Raw genomic sequence first — 10,550 nt, 5'->3', positions numbered from 1 at the left:
TCCCTTATTTGAACTCATAAAATAAAAACTAAAGTGTAACTTTATTCCCCAAATACGAGGGCCCTCGTGATCCTCTGGGGGGTAATAGCTGCTTATGGACCACGTGGTCACCTTGAATGGGACGGGAGGTGTGCACTTGGGTGTGGACCACAGTGAATTCGAAATGTCAGCGCCGGTGAAGCATTTTATTCAGGCTGAAATGGACGTGATTCAGAGCTTTGCGTGGAAACTTTACTCTTGATTTACAAAGGGAGATTAAAGCAAGAAGCAGTGAAGTAATGGTTTATGGATTCGTAGATGAGGGGATAAAGTGGAACAGAAAAAAACTGTAGTCCGAAGTAACAGGCCTAGATTTGAGTCCCAACTCCATCCATCACTCACGGCGCGGATTGAAAGGCAAATCGTTTCGCCTCCTTCTGCCCCAGCGTCCTTATTTATAAAATGGGTACCTCACCAGCTGCCCAGTAATCTCACTGGCTGGGGGGAATCAAAGGATGAACGATTAAAAAAAATTACTGTTTTAGAAACTGTATGCACATCTTTTATTTTTTGTTTTATTATCCTCAGTAGCAGCCGTGGCAGTCTGGGAGGTGGGGGTTCCATTCGTGTGGGAGCTAGGGGGGGCAGGAGGCATGATGTGTATTTCAGGTTTCTTCTCAACCCAAAGGGCATCGAGCATGGCTGCATCGTGGAGTTTTGTTCTTTTGCTAAGCAAACGTGGAATGAATGAGGCGGGGGCAGGCTTGTGGAGAACAGTCAACACAGCCGTGCAGCAGAGGTCCCCTGGGATGTACCAGACCGCGGTTAGGAGACAGAAGGTGTGCTGTCCACGTTGCCTGTCCCCGTGAGAGGCGTCCCTGGGCCGGGATGCTCTGGACGTGATGGGAGCAACGTTCCAGAAAGGGAGCCTGCTCTCTGGTTTTCCATCTGGTGGGCAGCCCTAGAACAACCTCATGATGGGAGGGCAGAGGATGACCTGGGGGGTGGCAGGCTGGCCTCAGAGACAGCGTTCATGGGAGAAACCTGAGAAAACCACACCCAAGGCCCAAGCAGCTGGAGTCTGGAGTCCTGGGGAGACCTCTTTAGAAAATGACGGAACAATTCAAGACTTTTGCTTTACCTTTGCCCAAGTGCTGAACCCTGGGGAGGGGATGGGGTGGTGGTACTTAAATGCACAGAGGGTAGGGCGTGGTGTTTTACATAAATCCACATGCAGTCTTCACAAAACGCTTGGAGGTGGATGTTCATCTTGGAGCCTGGGATTTTTCATCTGTAAAGTGAAGGTCTCGTAAGTGGCAAAGTACACATTCAGATGCAGAGGAAGCCTGTCCCGATCATTCAGTTGTATTCAAGGGGTTGAGTCCCAGAAGTCGAATGTAAGCTGGGCCGGGGCCCTAAGCAATGAAAACAAACGTGCCAAAGGTCCGATTTTTAGTGTCTGTGCTCACACGTGGTTGCCTGCCGACTGGGTAATCCCGAACGGCGCATGGATGGGATTTACATGGTATGTGGAATGTGGGTCTGCGCCACACCACAGATGAGACGGCGGGGTGAAAGGATAGGGTTGGGGGGAAGCATTAGGCGCATGTAGGTTTGGATGAGAAAGGGGAGGGGACAGGTCCTGGGCATGGGGCAGGCGGCACGTTGCTACTTTTTCTGGTCCAAAGACTATTTCTCTGGTGGACAATTCAGGTCAGAGTGGTAGCAGGGCTACACCTCTGTTTAATTGGATAGGGACGCCCTAGGACGGCATGCACACCCCACTTGGCCACAGTCCCCACCATTCCTTTTGCAGGACACCAGCCTGTCCATCTGTTACCCTCCTGGGCCGTGCTTTCATTTGGCTTGGGACCTGGTCTAGCCATTTGTTTATACAGCTCTAGAAGAGTCTCTTCTGCGATACGTGTTTTCTTTCTATTTTTTTTTTGAAGCAGAGTTGATTTACAATGTTTCAGGTGTACTGCAAAGTGATTCAGTTATATATATATATTCTTTTTCAGATTCTTTTTCATTATAGGTTATAACAAGATATTGAATATAGCTCCCTGTGCTAAACAGTAGGTCCTTGTTGTTTATCTATTTTGTATATAGTAGTATGTATCTGTTAATCCCAAATTCCTAACTTATCCCTCCCCACCTTTCCCCTTTGGTAACCATAAGTTTGTTTTCTGTCTGTGAGGCTGTTTCTGTTTTGTAAGTAAGTTCATTTGCATCATTTTTTTTTTTTTAGGTTCCACATATAAGTGATACCATGTGATATTTGTCTTTCTCTGTCTGACTTCACTTAGTATGATAGCCTCTAGGTCCATCCATGTTGCTGCAGTTGGCATTATTTCATTCTTTTTTATGGCTGAGGAATATTCCATCGTATATATGTGCGTCACATCTCCTTTATCCATTCATCTGTCTATGGACACTTAGGTTGCTTCCATGTCCTGGCTATTGCAAATAGTGCTGCAGTGAACATAGGGGTGCATTTGTCTTTTCGAATTGGATGCAGTAACGTTATTTCTGCCTCAGCACCTGGAGTGGTGTTGTTGGCTGGTCCCTGGCAAAGATTTTCCCCAGTTTATTTTATTTAATTTATTTATTTTAATATTTATTTTTTTATATATTTATTTTACTCAGTTTATTTTATTTATCCCTTCGTCTCATAGTCTAAGTGCTACAGGGAAAGGACACCGCACTCGAGGGGTGGCCTGATTTTTCTCTCCTTCTCTTTGCCCCATGATTGGTTGAGGAAGGACTGAGGTAATTCTGGCCAGTGGGATGTGAGGAAGGCTTTTCTAGAGCCTTCTGGAGAAGGAGGTTCCTCACTCTGGGAAAACTTCTAGAAGCTACTGAGGTCTCTTCACAGGCTTTCTGAGGAAGCGTGTAGCTGCACACACATGAGGGAAGCAACATCTTTCTTGTGAACAGTGCGAGAGAGGAACCTGTGCTTCTGATGACAGCAGTGAGCTGCGATTAACCAGCTGTCAGATCTACCCTACCTGCAGACATCCAGTTATAGAGCCAAATAACTTCCTTCTCAGGTTCATTCAGATTGGTTCCATTCGGTCCCCTTTGCAGCCAAAAGTATTGTAACGTTCATCACCCTTGGTGCAGATCATTCGTTTTTTGTGCTCCATGCCCTGGATACTGCCAGACATTTTTCCTCTGTGCCATATGCAAGGTAGAAAAACAAAGGAGAGCTTACGGTTGCCAGTTCGCCTCTAAGAACCTGGCACAGAATTGGATGTGATATAAATGACCAGCCATGGGGAAGCACAAGATCTCTCCAAGTACTAGATGTCCTTCCTTAGAAGAACAGGAGAAAAAAATTTAAAACCCTCTGAATCTGGAACAAAGGAGATATAATTGTATTTTTCATGGTGTTATTGGAAATCCCATAAATGCTAGTTTAAAGTATTAACAGCCCTGACTTTTACAACGCCACCAGTAATATCTCAAGCAACATTAAAACCTCTAAATCAAAACTAGGTTTAATTCTGTAAAATAAGTGTATATGTATAAGTGTGTTTGTCTGGGTAGACAGAGGGATAGACAGAGGGATAGACAGACAGCCACTGAAGCTGAGGATAGATAGATAGAGAGAGAGAGAGAGAGAGAGAGAGAGAGAGAGAGAGAGGGAGAGAGAGGGAGAGAAAGAGAAAGAAAGATTTAGGTGTCATCTCAAAAAATTAATGCAACTGAAATCAGGGCTTTTGTAAACCATAAAAGTTTGGGAATGTCTAACAATTATTTGAAAAATAGCGAATTACCTGTTTAATTAAAAATAATTCCTTTGCCTACCCATGGCCTTCTTAATCCAATGTACTAACTTATAGGCTAAAAAGCAGATTGAAAGAATTCGAAGCTGCACGTAGCCATTCTTTCTAGTCCAAAGACTTTCTCCAGTAGATAATTCAGGTCAAAGTGGCAGCAGGAGTATGTCTTTGCAAAGATAAAATTAGATTTTCTTGCTACTGCTCCCCCAAAATGGGGAGAACGTATTGTATTTTTTTTTTTTCCATCACAAGGTCCAGGAGGAGACAGCTGCATTAGTGATCCTGAAAAATGCCAACAAGCAGTTTTATTATTTTAAAAGAAAATGCTTCTGAAACAGCAGGTCAGGATGTTGAAGAGCAGGTGCTGAGCAAGGGGGGCGATGACATGAGCCTGCTCGTGATTCCTTTTACAATTTGTTGCCGACGCAGGTTCTGACTCCCAGCTAAGCTGGGCGGAAGCAGAAGAATCGATCGCGGCGGTAGTTTCAGCCGCGGAGCGTGTGTGTCAGTGACACACACGTGCAGATGGATGTGCCTCCCGTGAACACAGAAAGGAGAAAGGGCAGGAGCCTCTCTGGCCTCCATGAAGCACCATGTCCAGGAAGCGAGCACAGCCCGTGGGGTTGGGGCGATGGCTTGTGGCCAGTGGTCCACAGGGAAAGTAAAACCAAACCTGGCCCTCCGTGGTCGGTACCTGTGCCCCTCGCGCTGCTCTGTCCTCACTCCTCCTCCAGACTTAGAGCAAATCCCAACTTGAAAATTTTTCCATGGATATTGACCTCTGTCAAAAGCGTATCGAAAAGGGGCTTCACACTTGGTTTTCTTTTGTTTTGTTTCTTATTATATACGAACACAAAGAACTGCTAAGTTCAATTCTGGTAGAGTTTATTTCCACTTCCACATCAGAAGCCCTTTACATTTGGAATGACTGTTTCATCTTAAATCCTTCAAGTATGCTTTAATCCAAAAATTTAATCACACTGAGAAAGTTCCCTGTGCAGCGTGGCCTTTTATGTCACTCCCTTCTTATGTGTCGGTCATCCAGTGAATGAAATGAACACGAGATCTGCCGTACATGGCATCAAGGATGTGGGTAATCCAGGATGAGGGATGGCTGAGGCCATTTCTCCATCAGAGGCAAAAATGGATTTTACATGAAAACCAGAGGTGCTCCAGAGCTCCCTGATCATTTTTGCACCTCGGTTTCAGCTGATCCATGCTTTCTCTTCCCCGGGAGATGGAAACGTGTATTTAGCTTTTAATAGTAAATACAAAGGGTTTGGCTTTGTCGTATATGAACCTAAAACAAGGCATTGGAAGAGAAGGTGGAAGAGATGGGGTTAGGATTCATTGGGGGTAAAATCAGATTCTAAAGACAGAGGGACACTTCAGATTGGGACAGAGGATTTCACCCAGGAAATACATTTTGCGTTGCACTCATACCTCAGATCCAAGGCACCTGGGAACAGAGTGGCCCTTTAGATCCTTCCAACTGTTTTCACAATCAAGGGGATCATCGAACATCTCGATATTCCACACAGTACCATACTGGTCCATAATATTGATGACAAAATGCTAATTGGATCTGACCAACAGCAAGTACCCTAAATGCCCTAGTAGTTCACACAGGAGCCAGGGGATGAGAGAGAAAAGCCCATGAATATCTGGGAGCCTGTCACATCAAGAAGTTTATGGGGTCTGATGACCTGGGGCATGGCAGGATATCTCCTATAAGGTGAATGAGAAAAGATTGCACATTGGCGTGCTTACTGCTAAGAAAGAGGCACTGTGCCTGGTGTGCCTCTTCAGGCTCTGGCGGCAGCATATACCACTCTGGGAATATCACCTGAACCCACTCACTGGGTGAGGGAGAAGACCGTCAGTTTCAAAAGAGGCAGAGCAAGAAGGCTCAGCAGAGAGTCCAGGCTGGAGTTCAAGTTCTCCTGCCACTGGAGCCACTGAACCTAGAAGGTCTGGCGGTGCTAGGAGTATCCACACAGGATAAGGATGCTCATTGAAGCCTTCCAAGCACAGTACAGGAGCAGTGACCAAGAACCCTGGGGCTCTAGAGCAAGGCCATGCCTTGCTTAGCAGAGAGCTACTCTCCACTGGAGAGACAGCTCCCCAAGGGTAACCTTGTTGTGAAGTTGCCTGTCTCCTGCCCTTTGTGTCATGCCTTGGAGTCAACTGATGGATGGGTTCTGTACCTAAGCTAGAGACAAACATGCCTGGACTGGACACGAGGGGCTCAGCAGCCCTGCAGGAGGCTTGTCCAGACCTCTGTCCAGTGGGAGTGCTGTGTATTGGACCAGCCAGATACTTCTTAGTAGAGAAGATGATTCTGGAAACAAATACAGGTGTATCCCACTAGCTTATGTTGCTGAACTGTATCACCAGGTCTCCATGAGGCAGGATGCACGTCCCAAGTTTCAAAATGACTGTAGAGGGACTTCCCTGGTGGTGCAGTGGGTAAGACTGCACGCTCCCAATGCAGGGGGCCCGGGTTTGATCCCTGGTCGGGGAATTAGATCCAGCATGCATGCCGCAACTAAAAGATCCTGCATGCCACAACTAAGACCCAGGGCAGCCAAAATAAATAAATAAATATTTTAAAAATGCTCATTAAAAAAATGGCTGTACAGCTAAGGAGGAGACAATATCCTGTCCTGCATCACGTTCCTTTGTGTCTTTGCCATGAAACACCACTCTTGGTGGTCAGCTGGGCACGTCTCCTTACTCACTTAGAGATAAATTGGCTGTGTGACCCTGGACGGGAAGTCTCTGCAGGCATTTTACCAGCCTTGAACTATCTGCAAGATACAAATGCTACTCATTTCCTAGGAAGAAGTCTAATCAGACATTCAATCGAGTTCTTATCTGTGTGGTGCTGGTTTCAATTTGCACGGGGTGCACTGCAAATTACATTGGTGCCATGGTCAAAAGGTTGACCTTCTCTGGAAAGTGAAGGAGTATTGGCTGGGACTCTTTCCTTTACAAGTAACTCCAATTTTAATTGCTTTAATTAAGAAAGGCAATTTATTGGGTGACCTAACTGTTGTTTCCAAGGATAGATTCAAGCATGGCTGGATCCAGGAACTCACATAATTAATCCATTCGAGGTGTTTCACTCCCGTCTCCCTTTCCCTTTGAAGACTTTGATTTTTTTAGGCTTTGGTTGTTTCACCTAGCAAAATGTGGCAGGCTTATTGCTAGCCCTCTCGCTGTTAACACTTTCAGCAGAAAGAGGGTCTTGTCACGGAAGGTCCCAACACCATATCCCCGAATTGGAACTGTTGGGTCTTGTGTTAACAATTCCAGCCGAGAGAGGATCTTGTCATTGAAAATGCCAACATCACGTCCCTGAATTGGAAGTGTTGGGTCTTGTGTCATCCGGCCTCGAGAGCTGAGTGTTTGGTTTGGCCAGGCCTGGGTCACATGTCCACCCTTGGAGCAGAAGTTGGAGACAACGCTGCCCAAACAAGGGACAGAGAATGAGGAGACTGCGGTGTCCAGGGGGGTCGACTCTTTGTTTATCAGAAAAAGGGGAAATGGATCCTGAGCTGGCGAAACATCAGTGCCCACTCAAAGCAGCCCCGTGTCAGCTGTAGGTTGGGAAGGCCTATCTTTAAGTCTAAGTGAATTAATAACGATCATTATTCCCTGGGGGGAATGCTCATCTTGGGAGAAAGTACTTTCAAGCAGTAGCTTCTGACTCTGATCAGTTTGCTAATTATAATTATTTTCTTTAAAGCAGGTGCTCAAAAGCTTTCCACCTGGCAACACATTGTTCATGGTTTGAGTTATTGTACGTAGTTGGGAGCTTTTAAAGTTGTATTTCTCGCTGAGTATTTGATCAATAATTTGAAGCAGTCAGAGGCAAGGTCCACCTTAACGGAGTTTTGCTCTATCGCCATCACTCTTTGTTCTTTTATTCTGGGAACGGGCAGCTGCTCAGTGGCTACCTTGGGGAAGCTGCGTGGGGCTGGGATCCCAGAGCAGCCCCTTAATAGCTTGCTCTTAGGGGGTTCAGAATCTCCAAATCTCCATCTACTTATTAGGGAAGTGGAGGTACCCCCTGCCCCCCAGGGATACTATGAAGCATGAGGGTGGGAAGGCCCTGCCCAGTGTCGAGGGCACGGTGGGAACTCAATTTATTGAACTGGCCTGAACCTGGCCGCTGCGAGCCCAGCGTGGGAGAGCCGGTGGGGCTTGGTACCCTGCCCACTGGTAGATGTTACAACCTGAACATTGTGAATCGTGAAGAGTCTGAGGCTCCAGGGAAAGTGTATGTGTACCTAAGTGTAAGACAGTTGTTTTCAGAAGGAGAATTCAGCTGTGCAGTGAGGCTTGATTTTCATCTGAGTCTCTGTGCGCTGGGTGCGCGCAGCCTCTGCCTCGGTGTTTAGCAGGACGTGGAAGCAACGCCTCCCCAGCCGGTGAGCCTTCACGTTGCCGCAGCCTCCATTTCCAAACAGGAAGCAAGTAAAGTGAGTGCAGCCGGGAGGAGCTCGGATGCGCCTCCCCTGCAGGATCCAGGGCCGTCTTTCCACTGCATTCCTCACCTTTCAAGGAACGGGGGGCTCAGATGAGGTCTCCAGCCTTCTGAGTGTGTGGTCACCAGGGATGGGGACTGAGGGCGTGTTGTATGAGTAGGAACCATGTTGCTTTGTTGTCCGAGGACACCCGGAGCCCTCAGCATGGTGTTGGGCATGGCCAGTGCCCCAGTATTTGCCACTGAAGCTGAGGATACCCACTATACCTGGCGGTGGTGCAGCCACTATGGAAAGCGGTATGGAGGTTCCTTACAAAACTAGAATAGTGTTACCATAGGATCCAGCAATCCCACTCCTGGGCATAGATCTGGGCAAAACTATAATTCAAAAATATACATGCACCCCAATGTTCACAGCAGCACTATTTATAATAGTCAAGAAATGGAAGCAACCTAAATGTCCATCGACAGGTGAATGGATAGAGGAGATGTGGTACATATACACAGTGGAATATTAGCCATAAAAAAGAATGGAATAATGCCATTTGCAGCAACGTGGATGGACCTAGAGATTATCAGACTGAGGGAAGTAAGTCAGACAGAGAGAGACAAATATTATATGATATCTCTTATATGTGGAATCTAAAAAATGATACAAATGAATCTATTTACAAAACAGAAACAGACTCACAGACATAGAGAACAAATTTATGACTACCAAAGAGGAAAGCGGGGGAGAGATAAATTAGGAGTATGGCATTAACAGATACAAACTACTGTACATAAAATAGATAAGCAACAAGGATTTACTGTATAGCACAGAGAACATATTCAATATTTTGTAATAACCTACAATGGAAAAGAATCTGAAAATATATGTATATAACTGAACCACTTTGCTGTACACCTGAAACTAATACAATATTGTAAATCAACTATATTTCAATAAAAAAGAAGGGGTGCTATCGTTCCTCAGATTCAGAGATATTAATTTGTCCAAATTCAAGTTTATTCAGTGCCTGAGATCACACTACTCCCATTTCCAGTATTTTGGCCTCAGAGAATCCCCTGATGTGAATACTGGCTCTAAACTCACTTCCTCAAAGATAGGAGAGAAACCCACAGTGTGTGACCCCCTCCTTCTGGCTTGACCTCTCCTGTGGCAGTTGAACCAGGAGAAGGGGGTCTGTCACCAGAGGATGGGGAGCTCTTTTGGCCTAGAGTTGCTGAAAACAAGGGGACTCAGGAGGACTGAGCTAGGGTACATTTTGTTTCAGAGAGTGTAAACTTTAAAAAAATGATATAAAATCTCATAACATAAAATTATCTATTTTAAGCATACAATTCACTGGCATTCAGTACATTCACAATGTTGTGACACCACAACCCCATCTAGTTCCAAACCATTTCCATCACCCCAAAAGGAAACCCTGTACCCCTGAATCAATGAGTTCCCATTCTCCCTCTCTCCAGACCCTGTAAAACAACAATCTGCTTTTTGTCTCTATGATTTACCGATTCTGAAAACTTCATGTAAGTGGACTTATATAACAAGTGGTGTTTCATGACTGGTTGCCTTTACTTAGCATAGTGTTTCTGAGGTTCATTCATGTTATGGTATATATCTGCACTTCCTTCCCTTTTATGGCTGAATTGTATTCCATTGTGTATATACCACATTTTGTTTACCTGTACATCTGTGAATGAATGTTTAGGTTGTTTCTAGCTTTTGGCTATTGTGAACAGTGCTGCTGTGATCATGTGTATACATGTATTTGAGTCTCTGTCTTCAATATTTCTGGTATATACTTAGGAGTGGAATTGCTGGGGCATGTGGTAGTTCTATATTTAACTTTTTGAGGAACGTCCAATCTGTTTTCTACAGCAGCTACACCATGTTTAGTTCCCACCAACTATGTATGAGGGTTCCAACTTTCCCGCATCCTCACCAACACTTGTTACTTTCCATTTAAAAATTATCATTGTAGCCATCCTAGTGGGTATAAAGTAGTATCTCAGTACGATTTTGATTTGCACTTCTCTAATGATGAACGATGTGGAGCATCTTTCTATATGCTGTCGGCTGTTTGCATATCTTCTGAATGTGAGCTTTTAAAGAAAAGTATTTTGTTTTCATCTAACCGTTCTGGGAAGCATTCTTAGGACGTAAGAAACTCAACAAAACCTTGATAATGTGCTCTCTGTCCCCTGTGACTGTAAGTAGATGCAGGGTAGGGGTGAGAGTGGTGGTTGTGAAATAGAAGAGCTGAGTCTTTTTTTTTTTTTTTTTT

This window comes from Lipotes vexillifer, unplaced genomic scaffold, assembly GCF_000442215.2.
Source record: "Lipotes vexillifer unplaced genomic scaffold, Lipotes_vexillifer_v1.1 scaffold472, whole genome shotgun sequence".
In the NCBI taxonomy this organism is placed as follows: domain Eukaryota; kingdom Metazoa; phylum Chordata; class Mammalia; order Artiodactyla; family Lipotidae; genus Lipotes; species Lipotes vexillifer.
The sequence above is the reverse complement of the archived record's forward strand: the minus strand, read 5'-3'. Positions refer to the sequence as shown.